This window comes from Eptesicus fuscus, chromosome 12 (assembly GCF_027574615.1).
Source record: "Eptesicus fuscus isolate TK198812 chromosome 12, DD_ASM_mEF_20220401, whole genome shotgun sequence".
Classification (NCBI taxonomy): domain Eukaryota; kingdom Metazoa; phylum Chordata; class Mammalia; order Chiroptera; family Vespertilionidae; genus Eptesicus; species Eptesicus fuscus.
The window spans coordinates 73,912,130-73,929,285 of NC_072484.1; positions in this window are offsets into that span (position 1 = coordinate 73,912,130).

The following is a 17,156-nucleotide window of genomic DNA, read 5'->3' on the forward strand; positions in this document are numbered from 1 at the left end:
GGTTTGAGGAGAGAAACCAAGATGGTGGCATAGGTAAACACCTGAACTTGCTGCCTAGCACAACAACTTCAAAACTACAACTAAAAGACAAAACGGACATCATCCAGAACCACAGGAAGGCTGGCTGAGTGGAAATTCTACAACTAGAAGGGAAGAGAAAAGCACAGAGACTCAGAGGAGGTGTGGAAGTAAAGGCAGAGGTATGGAGACGTGCATGCGGAGAGGGCTGGCAACTGAGTATGCGGCTGGCTTTTCCAATCCGCAGGGAGACACAAGCTCCTGACTGCTCTCAACTCCAGTCCTGGGCGAGACTCTGGGGACCCAGACTCATATGGGGAGAAACTGGACTGTCTGGCAGAGGGTGGAACTCGAGGGCGGCTTTCTCTCAGAGGTGCTTGCAGTGATTACTGCAGGACACTGAGACCCAGGGGCCTCTTAGGGCAAGGCTGACAGGAAGCCATGGCTGTTTGCTCCACCCTGAGACTCCGCCCCATCCAAGCTGAGCGCAGAGGCTTTTGCATAAGAATGGCCTGGTCCTTTGAAATCTAAACTTACCTCACAAACTGCAGCTGAGTCAGAGAGACCCAGAACATCCAAAATAAGGCCTAAGGCCCCACAGCAGCTTGCATTGCTTCACAGCTGGGCCTCATCTGGGCACCTCCAAAACCCAAACAAAGATGAGGAATCTGCAGATCTCTCCGTAGCTCCTGCTGGGTGGCCTCAGGCAGAGGCTAAATTAGCACCTCCTTGGAGATCCAAGAGCCAGTGCCCCCAGAGTGACCATTCAGATTACAACTCCTCAAATCCATAAGGGATACACTCAGGGGGCAGACTCAGTGAGCAACAAAGCCTCACTGAAGCAAGTCTTGCCTCATTAGGGTGTCTCCAGCACAGAAGTTCTCCTGGCGAAGACACAGCTGATACTCACAGCCAATTGGCCTGGAGGTCAATTCCTCCCAGTGATACCAACAACAATCAAGGCTTAACTACAACAAGACTGTGCACACAGCCCACAAAGGGGTGCACCAAGAGTGTCCACCTCAGGTAACTGGGGAGGCTGAGCCACTGGGCCCTATAGGACACCTAGCACACAAAGCCACTCTATCAACTCAGGGAAGCAGCCAAAATGCGGAGATAAAGAAACAGGTCACAAATGAAAGAAATTGAGGAAAGCAAACTACTGGATATAGAGTTAAAAACCACGGTTATAAGGTTTTTCAAGAATTTTCTAGAAAAGGACGATAAATTTAGTGAGACCCTCGAGGATATGACAAAGGACCAACTAGAAATTAAGCATACACTGACTGAAATAAAGAATAATATACAGAGATCCAACAGCAGACTAGAGGAACACAAGAATCAAGTCAAAGATTTGAAATACAAAGAAGCAAAAAACACCCAAACAAAAAAGCAAAAATAAAAAAGAATTCAAAAATATGAAGATAGTGTAAGGAGCCTCTGGGACAACTTCAAGCGTACCAACATCCAAATTATGGGGGTCCCAGAAGAAGAGAGAGAGTAAGATAATGAAAACCTATAAGAGCTTCACAGATAAGAAAAAGCTAAAGGAGTTCATCACCACCAAACCAGTATTATATGAAATGCTGAAAGGTATTCTTTAAGAAGAGGAAGAAGAAGAAAAAGGTAAAAATAAAAATTATGAACAACAAAAACATATCTATCAACAAGTGAACCTAAAAATCAAGTGAATAAAATATCTGATGAACAGAATGGAATGATGAATATAATAGAATCAGGGGCATAGAAAGGGAGTGGACTGACAGACAATCCTCGGGGGGAAAGGGGTATGAGGGGTGCAGGGAGAGACTGGACAAAAATCATACACCTATGGATCAGGACAGTGGAGGGGGGGGGTAAGGGCATGGGATGGGGTGGAAACCGGGTGGAGGGGAGCTATGGGGGGAAAAGAGAGGAACAACTGTAATAATCTGAACAATAAATATTTTTTTAAAAAAGAATGGGGTTTGAATACAAATGGGCAAAGAGGTTCCTTTTTGGGGTGATGGAAATATTCTAGAATTACATTTGTTATATATATATACAACTCTTTAAATATACAAAAATATTGAATTGCATATACACTTAAAACAGTTGAATTTTATGGTGTGGAAATTATATCTCATAAAGCTGTTCTTAAAACTGAGCAAGAAAAGTGTTCAGTGAAGACATGGGCCACATGGGAGGAAGCTGGGAGGGGATGCTGCCACCCTCCAGCTCACTCCACAGAAGCCAGAGTTCGCCTTCAGTGGTGTTGGATCTGCAAACACCAAAGTCACCTAGCAGAAGTCAGGGCTCCATCCAATGAGCTCCTCCAACAAAACAAGGTCTGAATCAAGAATTATAGAAAGTCCTCACTTAACATCATCAATAGCTTCTGTGACTTTAAGCTAAATGATGACTATAATGAAACAATTTACCATAGGCTGATTGTTATAAACAAGAATTAAGTCTCCAAGGCATCTCATCGACATTATAACAAAAGTAGAGGCCCAATGCACGAAATTCGTGCAAGGGACTCACCCCCCACGGCTGCAGCGGCCTCTGCCTCAGCTCCCACTGCCATGGCTTCCTCCGGTCTAATTAGCATATTATGCTTTTATTATTATAGATGGCATTGAATGAAACAATGTTAATCAAGGACCTGCTGCACTTGACCAGCAACCCACCAAGGTTTTGATCAGCTGGTGCTCTGTGATCATTAGTTGCCGTCTACAGGAGTAAGTAGATGGAGTTCACAGGAAGGACCAAGGCTGTGCTCAGCCAACCAAGTTTCCACACTCATCCTGTTCTAGTGACACAGACACTCCCCTTTCTCCTTTAAGATTCAGCTCAGTGCTCTTACGGATTTGCTCCTGACTGTCCCAGCCCGCTGCCCTATAGGATAATCCACCCCTTGGATTACAGGTCACTACTCCCAACATACAGCTCAGCATGGTCCCCTAAAGAAACTGCCCTAACCCGGCATGGGCTCTCTCTGAACACAGAACTACTAAAGGGAAGATGAAGGCCAGCTTTTTCACTAATCCCGCAGCCCCTCAAATCCACATGCACAGCTGCCGTTAACTATGTGGAGGCTCAGCAATGCCTGGATATATGGTACTATTTGTCCAGTAGAGAGCAGATTGCTTAGGTTTTCTAGGTGGGTTTTATCTCCCTCTGGTTCAAGGCTGTATGTCTCCTGAACTGGGCCCTGTCCTGTCCCCACCCCTCAATCTGCCATTGGTCTCTCTTTCTCTGTTCTTACACTACTTACATCTTGACTCTTCACTTACCTGTTCCCTGGGCCTGATGATTGCATTGCACACCATCACCATCCACACAAATCCTTCTTTCTGTCTCACCTGAGCAGTTGAGAGCAGAGCCTCAAATCCTGGCTCCTTCTCTCCTTCACAGAGCACCTTGGGCAGTGACGTCATCTATCCATGCTTCCATTTCTGGGTCTGTCGTGAGATTAAATGGCTTATTAGCACTTTATTTTTAGGCAGTAGATGCAATAACCATGAGCTCTTCCATGGTTGATGAGCCATCCCATTGCAATGCCTTTGGGGATCTCCAGGTTTGGGGCACTTTCCAGCTGTCTTCCCCATCATTGTTTGTGGTCTAGGAATTTCTGTTTTACTGTCAGATATTTTTTTCTTTTCTCTTTCTGTTGTTGCCAACGTTTATGATTGCAAGGCTGCCAACTCTGGGTCACAAGCATGCATCCGTGTCTATCTGAACCTATTCCATGGCCAGAGGAGGCCGGAGCGGCCAGGCCCTGCCTGCGGTGACTGCAGCTCCCCAGTCCTCTGCTCCATCCATGCCTCCTGGGCTCTCTGTCCGGGGCAGAAGCAGAAGGACGAGCTGTACAGCAATCATCACATTTGTCCCCGCAAAACCCCTGTCCTCTGCAGGGAGTCATTTCCCCTTCCCAGCCCTAATTCTTTGCCCTTTTAAACCAGAGCTATTATTACTTCTAATTTGCATTGACTGCTCCCTTAGCAACCATCCCACGTTGGATGGGATATCAACCTGCTTCTATTACTGCTAGATTTACCCAAATCTTAGCTCTAGCCGAGCACAGCTGAAAGTGTGATCAACAGAAACGTAAACAGTTGTCACCGCATCCATATGCATGAATACCCTCCTTTACTGAACAGCTGCCGACAGCCAGGCTGCCTAGAAGGCACTTTCTAGATGAATCCTGTTCTTCCCTTGCCAGTGATGAAACCCAACCTCACAAATTTATTTACTCTTGAAACATGTTTCAACCCAAAACAGTGCCACTGCTCAAAAGATTTAAAATTATATATCACTTAAATAAGGTAGATAATTCCATAATACTTTTACATATTGATTAAGACTCCACCTTTTCCAGAAAGGATTCAACAGTGGTTTGCTGGTAAACTAGCTCTTTGGAAGGAAAAAAAAATTTTTTTTTAAAAGACCTATTTTGTAGTGTCTGCCTATATCCATGGTGTAAATACTCCCACTGTGGCTGATCTCAAGCTATCAACTGTCTAGCAAGGGACACACAAAATTCCTGAACATTTAACAAAGTTTCTAGCATATCACTGGGGGGCAACGTAAAGGATGCATCGAATGCATCAAGGTAACAAACAAAAAGGAGGTGAGAAAGAAAGAATGAGATAAGGATAGAGGTGTGAAATGGAGTGAGGAGTTCATAAATATAAAAATGCATACTATAAAGCCTATGCACCGGTTCACTGCTGACAGCTGCCTTTAAGAAACTTGGAACACTGAGAGAAGACTTTAAGATGAAAGTAAGTCTCATGATGAGAAGTGCCACTTTCCTGTTCCTCAAGTAGGTCACATTTCTCCTGAGGGTGCCTGGGAAGCAAAGACCGTGTCACATAGTGAATGTCCTCATCAACGTCAGGGGGTGGCCTGACCTCGAGGCTGCAGGGAGGTGAAAGCAACTCTGCAGGATGCTGGGCCCAGCCAGTTCCATCCGGCAGGTGAGCTGTGGATGGAGTCCACAGCCTTGGAGTAACCTTCCCGGCTTTTGCTAAAGACCAGACCGTGGTAAGTTTGAAATTGCTCTTCTAGGCAGATCTCCCTACTTGAGGGTCTTTCTAGAAATCCCAGTGTTCACAACATTTGAAGGATGGGGCGTCTGCCCCAGGGCCCTGATCAACACGCTGGGGCCCAAGAACCACAGCTTCAACCTCAAGTCCGTTCCTGTCCCAGCTAGGTCAATCCAGAGCCTTGGGACCAATCAACCCCCCACCCTTTGAACCTTGTAATGTGAATGGTTGACCACTCCCTCTGAGGGAGAGCCCTCATTGGTCTGGTTCCCCAGCCCCCACCTGCCCCTCCCAGGCCTCCCCTTTTCATCCTGGGCAGCCCTATGGCTAAGCTCCTAGAAGCACAAGCACACACCTCCACCAACTGGCTCCATCAGGGAGGGTGAGGGGCTTGCATTTATTGGCATGGGCATGCAGCAGTGTTTTTCAGGGCAAGAAACAGTCCTCGGTCACTCAGTTGTCTTGTACCATCACCAAAAACATACAGGATTTGCCCAGCTGGCATGGCTCAGTGGTTGAGCGCCAACCTATGAACCAGGAGGTCACAGTTCGATTCCCGGTCAGGGCACATGCCTGGGTTGCAGGTTCGATCCCCAGTGTGGGGCGTGCAGAAGACAGCGGATCCATGATTCTCTCTCATCATTGATGTTTCTATCTCTCGCCCTCTCCCTTCCTCTCTGAAATCAATAAAAAATATACATATTTTTTTAAAAATACAGGATTCAACAAATGGCCTTTGATGTCCTTGTTCCTGCTTTTTTAGGTGGAAGTGAAGACAGGTGGGGAGAGGGGTTAAGCAGTGGACAGTAATTACGAAATGATCGTACCTGGAGCACCTGTGATAGCGCGCCTCAGGCCACCTTGGTCTGGTTCTCCTCGCTGAGGACAAAGCCACCGAAGTTCATACTGTGCTCCAAACCCTAGTGAGATGCAGGGGCCCTGGCCTCCCCCGGCAGCAGACAGTCTTTTAAGACATCTGCATCTGGGTTCAGAAATGGCAAAGGTTATCTCCTGGGCCATGGCCCAGCCTCACCAGCCAATATGCCCATTCTTCCACCCGGGTCATGTTACTTGCGAACCCTATGCTGTCTGTGCCCTGGCATACGGCCAAGCTCATAGCTCTGCAGGGGAACGCAAGGCCACAGTGCTCCTCAGGAAAAGGCATTTGACAGAGGCCATTGTCTCACCTTCAGTCCAGCAGGGAAAAGCTGCTGAGGTAAGGAGAGGCATCTGTGTGTCTGGGTGTGTGCGCATGCACTCACGGGATTTCTTCTTTTCCATAAATTCTGACAGCCTTCTAATAATTGCTTACTTCAGACATAAGTGTCAGCCAGATATAGAAAAATGTAAAAACGGAATAAAAGCATATTTTCTTAAAAGAATTGGACTATTTCTTGGCTGGTTAAGAGGAAAAGGTGTCCAGAACCCCTTATGAGCATTCTCTGCAGGAGTGTATTCAGACCCTGAGGATCTTTCTGGAGGAAAGCAATTAGTGGGTACACTGAATCAAGCAACAGTCTGCTTCCTGGGCATGTGGAACCAACCTCCCCTCTGATGCACTAAACTCAAATCTCAAACCAGCTACTGATTGATTGATTGATGGATGGATGGATGGATGGATGGACCCTATAAAACTACAAACCTGCGCCCAGCCTGTGTGGCTCAGTGGTTGAGCATCGACCTATGAACCAGGAGGTCACAGTTCAATTCCCAGTCAGGGCACATGCCTGGGTTTCGGGCTTGATCCACAGTGTGGGGCCAGCAGAAGGTAGCTGATTGATGATTCTCTCATCATTGATGTTTCTCTCTCTCTCTCTCACTCTCTCTTCCTCTCTGAAATCAATAAAAATATGTTTAAAAACACACACACACAACTACAAACTTGTGGTAGAGACATGTTACATTAAGGAATATTGTTATAGGGCCATAGCTGGTTTGGCTCAGTGGATAGAGTGTCAGCCTGTGGACTGAAGGGTCCTGGGTTCTATTCCGGTCAAGGACACATGCCCGGGTTGTGGGCTCAATCCCCAGTAGGGGGCATGCAGGAAGCAACGAATCAATGACTCTCTCGCATCATTAATGTTTCTTTCTCTCTAAAATCAATTAAAAAAAAATTTTTTTTTAAATAAATATTGTGCCGAAACCAGTTTGGCTCAGTGGATAGAGCGTCAGCCTGCGGACTGAAAGGTCCTGGGTTCGATTCCGGTCAGGGGCATGTACCTTAGTTGCAGGCACGTCCCCTGTGGGGGGTGTGCAGGAGGCAGGTGATCGATGTTTCTCTCATCTATGTTTCTAACTCTCTATCCCTCTCCCTTCCTCTCTGTAAAAAATCAATAAAATATATATTAAATAAATAAATAAATAAATATTGTTGTAGGAAGCTACCTGCCCATTCTGGAGACAACCCAAGGCAAATTCTTCTGGAAGCCAACAAGAAGAAACTCATGGGGTCTCTTCTTTTCCATAAATTCTGACAGCCTTCTAATAATTGCTTACTTCAGACATAAGTGTCAGCCAGATACAGGAAAATATAAAAATGGAATAAAAGCATATTTTCTAAAAATAATTGGATTATTTCTTGGCCGGTTAAGAGGAAAAGGTGTCCAGAACCCCTTATGAGTGTTTTGATAGAAATAACCAGGCCCAACAAGACAAAATCTGGCATTGTCCACCCACATAAATGCACATCCCCAGTCTGACAGTAGCTCTGCTCATGGTAGGTCAAAGTCTTCCCCTTGTTCCCTTTTCATTTGTCAGATGGAGCACTAAACCTCCTTCCATCTTCCCCTCCACCTCCCACCCTCATGTGCGGCCCCGAGGATGTTGGGTGGGGTGGCAGGCCGGCATTCAGAGTGCTTCCGGTCCCCTTGCTGTGGCGTCTGGGTCAGGGATAGGCTCATCAGAGGCAGCTGGCAGTCCCCGCCTTTGCTGAGGGGAGCAGCCTCCAGAAAAATACAACACAGAGGAGGGCCAAGCGAGGAGAGACTGAGCAATAGAGCCAGAGGCAGCACCTCGGTCAAATTACCCCCAGAGTTCATGAGACACTTGGGTCATAAAACCCGGTGAGTCTCCTTTAATGCTCAAGCCTGTGCAGTAGATGGGCTTTTCAGTCACCTGCAACCAAGCACATCCCAACTAAAATACCCCATGCCTTCGAAATTATCAAACAATTAATGGAATGGAAACTACCAGCATCTTATAGAACAGGCTTTAGGAATCCTGGCTTTGAAAGGTGTTCTATTCAGGCCTGGCCGGTGTGGCTCAGATTGAGCATTGACCTGGGAACCAAAAGGTCACAGTTTGATTCCCAGTCAGAGCACATGCCTGGGTTGCGGACTCGATCCCCAGTGTGGGGTGAGCAGGAGGCAGCCCATCAATGATTCTCTCTCATCATTGATGTTTCTATCTCTCTCTCCCTCTCCCTTCTTCTCTGAAATAAATAAAAATATTTTTTTAAAAAAAGAAAGAAAAGAAAGGTGTTATACCCAGGAAGACAGAACAACCAACAGTGACTATATATTTTCATGGGGGTGATGACACTTCTAATAATTCATGCATCATTTTCTACTTAATGCTTCTAAGAGGATTAGAGTCGGCTTACAATAAAAAGACCTATGTTTTAGGATAATTAAAACAAGAATTAAATATCCAGGGGAGGAGATGAATAGAACAGGAAATAAATTCTCACACTGGAACATACAATTTGGCTCAGAGCATCCGAGCAGCCAAGGTGTTTTTTTTTTTTTTTAAAGTAGCTTAATTTTTATATACCTCTTATCTGAAGAAGAAAAACACCTCTGTTTGCCAGAAGATATGACACTTTTCCTAGCAGTAAGGATGCTCTAGAGTGGCTGCAGTCAATTTGGAAAGTTTAGGCCCCTGAATGCTGACATTAGCTGAACCACTTCAGCTTATCTGTATTTCGAGGGTCAACAAAAGTGTCAGCATTAATCTAAGCATTGCCAGTATTCGAATGTTACAGATTCTGTCGGAGAAACATTATGTCAGCATTTCTAAGGAAGCACAATGGGCTGCAGTAAATTTTTGAAGAACGTACAGTGGGGCACCAGCAGCTCAGGACTGCAGCCAGCAGCTGCAGGAGGGCACACTGAGGGCTTGAGCTCCGCAGCCCCTCTGCACCTCGAGGACAAGAGGGGCAGGAAGGCGGAGAAGCAAAGGAATGAGAAATGAGAAGGGAGACCACACAGGAGTCCTCAGAGTGCAGCTACAGTGCAGGACCCTGATGCATGCAGCGGGAGAGAGGAGGTATGTTTCACCAGTGTGTGCTCGCACAGGGCTCCACCTTCCCCGAGAGAAATCTGCAAACACAGAGTTGTGTTCGCCTGGAAAGAGAAAGGGGAGCTCTGGACTCAATTTGGACTAGGAGACTGTTGTTGGGTAACCATAGCTAATCTTTTTTTAAAAATAATTCATATATATATATATAATTGATTTCAGAGAGAAAGGAGAGGGAGAGAGGGATAGAAACATCAAGAGAATCCTTGATCGTCTGCCTCCTGCACACCTCACACTGGGGATCGAGCCCGCAATCCAGGCATGTGCCCTGACCGGGAATCACACGGTGACCTCCTGGTTCATAGGTCCACACTCAACCACTGAGCCACGCTGGCCGGGCAACAATAGCTAATCTTGATGGAGCCCAGCACTCTAGGAGGTAAAGTACTATTGTTATCCCCATAAGAATAATAATATCCAATGAGGGGAGTAATGCTAACTCATGATGGAGCTCGGGGTCTGATGTGAGGTGGTTGCAAAGCCCGCTGCTCACCTCTGGTGACCATGTCCACCCCACGCAGCTGCAGGGGACAGACAGTCCCGTGAGCTGTGACGGCCCTGCCAGCTTGTGCTGCAGCTTTCCTCGTTCCCACAATATTCTCACTCTACCTGTGGCCCAAAGCAGGGCAGAGCCTTCAACTAAACGCAACACAGCAGGCTCAGGTCTTAGACAGCTCTGTGAGGCATCCCCCTGCTTCCCCGGGTCCTGACAGAAGGGAGCCGCACACCTGCATTTTCTACCCTCCGCTCATCCACCCCTGTCCCCCACCCCTGTCTCACTCTCCCCTCACCTCCCAAATAAACTGCCGGCAGCAAGCCTGTCTCGGGCTCTGGTGAAAACAAACTTAACCAAGGGAACACCTCTGCGAGCGACATTAGAGATCAGAAAGGACAGCTCGTCAAATTCTTAGCAGATTCATACTCTTATTGCTAAAGCCACTGCCCACTGCCTCGCTGTGTCCGGAGGGAGAGGCTGCAGAGGAGGAAGCGATTCTCAGGGGAAAATGAGCTGCTCAGCCAAAGGCAAAAGACTTCAATGAACAAATACGTCCGGCTGAACTACGTCTTTTCTGAAGGTCGACTTACTCATTTCCAAAGAAGTCATGACAGGAGTCACCAGACCATGGAGTGTTGGGCTGTGCGTGGAGTTTTCAATCAATGCATTTCAAAGTCCTCCTTCTCTCGGGCAGTTGTGTACAAAAGGCTGAAGAAGTGGGTCTTTGCAGGGCTGCTTGCCAGTTCTCCTAAGTGGAGCACAGGCCCTAGTTGTGAAGCAAGAAAAAAAAAAAAAAAAAAACACGTTGACTCTCTTGCGTCTTCTAAGGCTACCCAGCACCCATTTGAAAAGGAAGAAAGAAAATAGAGCCTTTGCTGCCCGAGAGGAAATCTAATCTTCTCCAAGTTCTCAAAGGTGCCACACTTCCCACCAGCGGTTTGCGAGGTGTGCGCCCACGCGCTGAGGAAGAGGCCTTTCCCGATGGCATCGGGTTCAGGCAACTGTATCCCGCGGTCACTTCGGAACCAGGGGTACCTGAGGGCGGCGAATGACTCCACTGCCAGACAAGATGTGGGGGCTCCCCCTGAGCAAGGGAAGTCTGAGATTATTTTCTATCCATCATGCTTACCTCAGTGACTCAACTTATGGTCCAAGACATTATTCAGAAAATAATATGCTATTAGAGAATTTCATTTCATGGGACATTTAATGAGAACGTTCCCCAGCAAGGGAAGGCTAGTCTCCTCAGACACAGAGGGTGAGAGCTGCCACTGAGGCTGGTGTTTCTGAGCTGCCCAGAGAAAGAGGGGGTCCAGACCTGAGACCCCGGGTCCTGAGGAGGGTCGCTGGCCAGTTGGTGCCGGGGTCTCTGAGCTTGGATGGACACCCAGGGGGCCTGGGACTCAGAGTTCCGGGAGGAGGCACTGGGGAGCTGGTGCAGGATGAGACTGGCTTTGCAAGTGTTGGGAAAACTACAAACAGGATCCAGCTGCTTCCAGGGGAGGCACTGTGGCCGCCAGCCTGAGGAACCAGGGATGGAGTGACTGACTTCCATAGGAACAGCAAGCAGGCGAGGGGGTCTGAGCAAGTCCCTTCCTCCTGCCCTTTTGCTGTTTCCCTCTAGCGCCCCCTATTGGGGGAGCCTAACGGGTGTCAGCTTGAAAAGCAAAAAGGAGGTTTGCAGGGGGGGTGGTCCCAGCCCCAGCGTCACAGAGCACAGGATGGGTCTGCCGCTGAGACAGCCGCTTAGAAACTGACACAGCACTCTCCAGGACTACCATCCTCAGAATACTAAAGCTCTAATTTGCAAATATCTCCTGTGCCAGCAATTCAGTGAAAAAGTAAAAAATCAAGGAAGCTGTGGAGGAACAGTTGTCTTGAATTATGTCCCCAAAAGTGCGCTCAGCTCACAGGTGGGCTTTGGATAAAAACTGGAGATGGTGAGGGATGCAGCGCCCGTGTATTTTACAACTTCAACATCAACCAGATAGAAGGGCAGGCTGAAGACCTGCACTGCGTTAGAGATGCACGCACAATGTGTGAATGCCACTGGAAAATAAAAGGACATGGGCTAGAAGGGGCTAATGGAGGGAGAGGAACATATGTAATACTTTCAACAATCAATATTTTTAAAAAATAAAAGGGCATGGATAATGCAGAAAGGAAGGAAAAGGTAAAGTTTTTCTGTCATTTAAGAAAATGTTGTCACCCCTATGTTCACAGTAGCATTATTTACAAAAGCTAAGATCTGGAAACAGCCCAAGTACCCATCAGTAGAGGAGTGGGTAAAAAAGCTGTCGTACATTTACACAATGGAATACTGTGCAGCTGTAAAAAAAAAAAGAAGGCTCTCTGACCCTTTGAGACAACATGGAGGGAACTGGAGAGTATTATGCTAAACGAAATAAGCCAGTTAGAGAAAGACGAATATCACATGATCTCACTTCTATGTGATCTAATGAACAAAATAAACGGATGAACAAAACACAATCAGAGCCCGGCCGGTGTAGCTCAGTAGTTGAGCATCAGTCCAGGAACCAAGAGCTCAGGGTTCAATTCCTGGTCAGGGCATATGCCCGGGGTGTGGGCTGGATCCCCAGTGTGGGGCATGCAGGAGGCAGCCCATCAATGATGTTTCTCTCTCACCAATGTTTCTATCTCTCTATCCCTCTCCCTTCCTCTCTCAAATTAAAAAAAAAAAAAAAAGAACCAGAGGCATGGATACATGGAAAAGACTGACAAATGTCAGAGGGGAGGGGAATGGGGGGGACTGGATAAAGAAGGTGAAGGGATTCGCTAAGGAACATATATGCGTAGCCCATGGACACAGACAACAGTGTGGGGAGGGCCAAGGGAGGGGGGCGGGGGCTGGGGGGAAGTGGGCAAAGTGGCGGGGGGGGGGTGATGGGGGACATCTGCAATAGTGTCAACAATAAAACACTTAAATAAAAAAATACAAACAAACAAAAAGTGTTGTGATCCTATGAAAAGATGGCTTCTGCACGTCACATGTTAATTTTGAAGAAAGCAGCCACATTAAACTGCCTCAGGTCTGCAGATGCACATTGTCCTTTGTGATCTGTGAGAAGGAGGCAAACGGGAAAGCAGGCCAGCGCCTGGAACTGCTCTGAGCCACCAGCGCCCCCTCCCAAAGTGATAATGGCCTTCGTCCTGGGGCCACTCCTCAGGCCCCCAAACAAAATAGTCCATTCAGGGGAGTAAGGTCCAACACATAGTAAACTCTGGAATTTCTGTTAAAAGGCACAGGACATGGAGCTGTAAAGGACTGACATTTATTAACCCAGAACATTTGCATGCAAAATCCCTGGCGAGTCTAGGCGTTACTGATGGTCGAGAAAAGCAAGTCGGCAGACCCTAGAGAACCGGCCTCTGTGAGAAGGCGCTCGCTCACAGCCAGTGCCTGGGAGGGCGAGGACCCTGAAACCTCAGGATGGAGACCCAGCTCCTCTGGCTCCTCGCTGAGAGGAAGACCTCTCAGCTTCCCTGGCCTCCCTTCCCACCTTGCGGCTGCACTAACCTCTGCCTCCCCTGCAGTCACACAGGAGTTCGTGACCTCTGGCATGGGTACTGTGCACGGCCTTTCCCTGTCAAATGATGATAAAGAGGGCATTTAGGTTTAGAATAAGAAAATATGACAGAATTGTGGAATAAATGGACAAAAATGCCACAGGGTAAATGCATTACACACTTTCTAACCCCCTCCTGCACCCCCAGCTGCCTATGATTCTAGTTCTGACCCCTGTCGCTTGTTTTTGTCACATTTAGCTTTGGCCACTTGCTTCTGTGCAGGATGGATATTTTTCAAGTTCAAAGTAAAAACTATGCCTTTTATCTTTCTCATAAGGCTTTTCTAATCTTCACCTGGCATTCGTGTGCTTCTGGCAACAGCTTCTTCTATGCATTGTGACTCAACCCAATTCAGTAAATTTCAATGCTTCGTGGGCGCCTTAATTAGCTTTTGAGGGGAACAGTAATTATAATGTGGTACTAGTCTTTCAAGAAGTCAGATACCTCCAGGATATCCTCCCTCCTCCGCCCCTGCAGACAAAGAGCCAAGGAACTTGGACGTCTCAGGCAACTGGTGAAGCCCCAAACGGCATGCACGACTTCTGTGCACCTAAGGGTGCTTCTGTGAGAGGAGCCTGCTGCTTCCATCAGCGTCTCAGAGGATTTCTTCACCTCACAGAGGATGCGAGTCCTGAGCCTGTCTAAACTCTGTTACGTAAATAAATGGAAGAAAATTAATAAACGAATAAAACGTTATTCTATCTGGCTTTTGTTGTCCATTTAATTTCTTTTCCCCACCCCATTCACCTTGCACCCCTCCCCTCCCACCACCTCCCCACACACACACATACACAATTAGTTTCTTTAATCATTAATAGCCGGTCACAATTTTTCTAAACTATCACTTTGGGGTTCGGCCAGACCCTTTCGAACCACACACAAGTCCATGGTTGGTCTGCAGATGCCACATTCCCTGAGAGGAATTTTCTGGGGAATAACTGTCTCCATGTCACACAGTCCCCTCGCCCTTGTGTGAGATGGAGACAGTTATTCCCCAGAATATTTGGGGACAGCCCCCCTCACGCTGCAAGTGGGAGGGAGTTCAGGAAAGGACAGTGAGTCCTACATAAAGTCAGAGAGAGAGGGGACAGCAGAGAGAGGCCTTAGGAGGCAGCAGGTAGAGGAAAGAAGACAGGAGGTCTGCCTGCTCGGCACCTCTCCGCCTGCCCAGCTGAGTCTTCGGGCAGCAGCCCCACACAAGGCCGGCCCACACACAGACACACACCACCACCTTCTGAGGCTCACCAGCTCCTGCAGACATGTTTATTCATTCAATTAGCCAGCACTTTGGAGACCCAATTATGTGCCAGGCACTGTACTAGGCACTGAGGATCTAAGCTTAGTAAGCGTGGAGTCTGGAAAGATGGCAAACAGACAGGGCTGTGGGGGTTATGGCGCAGCCCCGTAGGGACTATCACCAAAGCAGGACCAGGGTCCTGGCAATGCAGAGCTCTAGGGTGCAGCTGTGGGAGTCAGTGGGAATCTGACTCCTCCCTGCATTGTCCCTTCACTATGTGAACATGCCCTGGCGTTGTGCCACCCAGAGGGCCTGGAGGTGACCCATGAAACACCCAGGTGGGTGGAGGATGTGCTAACGGTGGCCATCGCCATACTATTGTGATGACGGCAGGATGGGACTCTACACCATGTCCACCTTCAGTAAATCATGGTGCCTGCACTATCCCTACTCTAGCCTTTTAAAGGCCACCACATTGCCCTAGCCCAGTGGTCGGCAAACCGCAGCTCGCGAGCCACACACATGCCTCAATCATAAATAAGTAAAAACTAATTGTTTTCTAAAAAGCAATTTTTTTCCTTGCCTCATATCAACAGACTGCCCTGGAATGTGAGTATGTACTCAGGCCAATGGTTATAAAGCCTGTGGCAGCCCCAGGCTCACAAAATCAATCCTCAGTTTCTACATGCAGTACCACCTGCCCCTTAGGTATTATAAAAAGATATGTCGAGAGCATTTGAGATCTTGCTCCCTGGCATATGTCATCAGTTTGGCTCAAATAAACTCTTATAAAAATTAAAAATAGCCCTGGCCCCTGTGGCTCGGTTGGTTGGAGTATCGTCCCTTGCACCATAAAGTCACAGGTTCAATTCCCAGTCAGAGCACATACCCCGGTTGCGGGTTTGATCCCCAGTTGGGGTGTGTGCAGGAGGCAGCCAATCGATGTTCTCTCTCTCTCTCTCTCTTTCTCACCCTTCCCCTCTCTCTGAAAACCTATGAACATGTCCTCGGGTGAGGATAAAAATAATAAGAAGAAATAAATAGAAGATACGTCATAACCAAGTAAGGGTGTGTTCAACTTAAAGAATTATTGTGATACCTATATTTACATGATGCTCTATAGTCTAGAAAGGGCAAAAAGTCTTCTGTGAAAAATGTATCTTTATGGAAGTAACACATAATCAAGCAGTACTTTCAAAGGTACATCCTAGGCAGAATGGCAAACCTGTCCTCACTATAAACACCTACAAAAAGTACCAAATAGATGCGTCAACAACTTGTAACATCTCTGCCCATCGCTATTAAATAAGCAATGAGATAAGCCACTTTATAAAAATGTAAGGATCCTCCCACATGAAATATTCACATACACCTTTGGTTAAGCATTCAAAAGGGATGCTACGGAACAGTTAAAATTACAAGTGTGCCTTCAAAAGCACCCAAATGTCACTGTTTTCTCTCTAAGCTGCCTTTGTCCCAGAAAAGCAGTCTAAATCCCACCCAAAAGCAGCATTGGGGGATCATGTGACATGGAACATAGAGAAATGCCCACATTCACAACCTCCCACTTACCCCAGACAGAGCAAAACCAGGTACATGCAACATGGGGAGACTTTTGGTTGCTCTTGGTATATCACTGTAGTAGGCAGTTAGATAGACATGAGCAGAGTAGGACCCATAGGCCAGGTACAGAAGGTCACCAGGGCAGAAGCCCTGAGTGCCTAGCAACAGACAATTTTAGGGTGGAACCTCACCCCCAGGGTGATCTTTCCTGCCCTTTCAGATTGCTGGTCATGCAGTTTAGATTCCCTGACCTTTCATATCACTAGTCGTGGGGTAGACCCCACAAGGGCTCCAGAGAACAGCTCATAGACTCCCATACAGGCTCTTGCACAACTACTCCCTTAAGCATTAAGCCCCTAGAACAATGAGTTCTGATCTGCATCAGATAATTTTAGGAACAAAGCCTCGTGTCTTTTGACCCCAGAGACAGAATTTTGGCAAATCAGAGATAACATCTAGGTCTCAGGTATGTTTCAGCTCCAGGCCCAGAAAAGCAGCAATGCCAGGTGGGGGTGGTGCCATGGCTGACATCAGGACCAACTGCAATGACTAATGACCCCCTGACCTGGCACTGACCAATCAGTGGAGACCATGACCCTGAAAGGACACCCCAGGAAAGCTGATGAATATTCTATGGATGACCCTTAAAATCCCTACCCTTAAAAGTCCTTGAGGCCTCAGTGCAGCACACCCTCCCTTTCCCTCTCCTCTCCTTTCCTCTCCTCTCCTCCTCTTCTCTCTCTCTCTCTCTCTCTCTCTCTCTCTCTCTCTCTCTCTCTGTCTCAGACCCTTTCCCCACATCTTCTTTTCCCCAGTGTGCACTCTCTCTGAAGCACACCAGAGCGTTTCCCCTTCTTCTTTCCCCAGGCCCTTACATCCTAGTTTCCTTTCTCCTAAGTTACAAGGGCCCTTTTTTTTGCCTCTACAA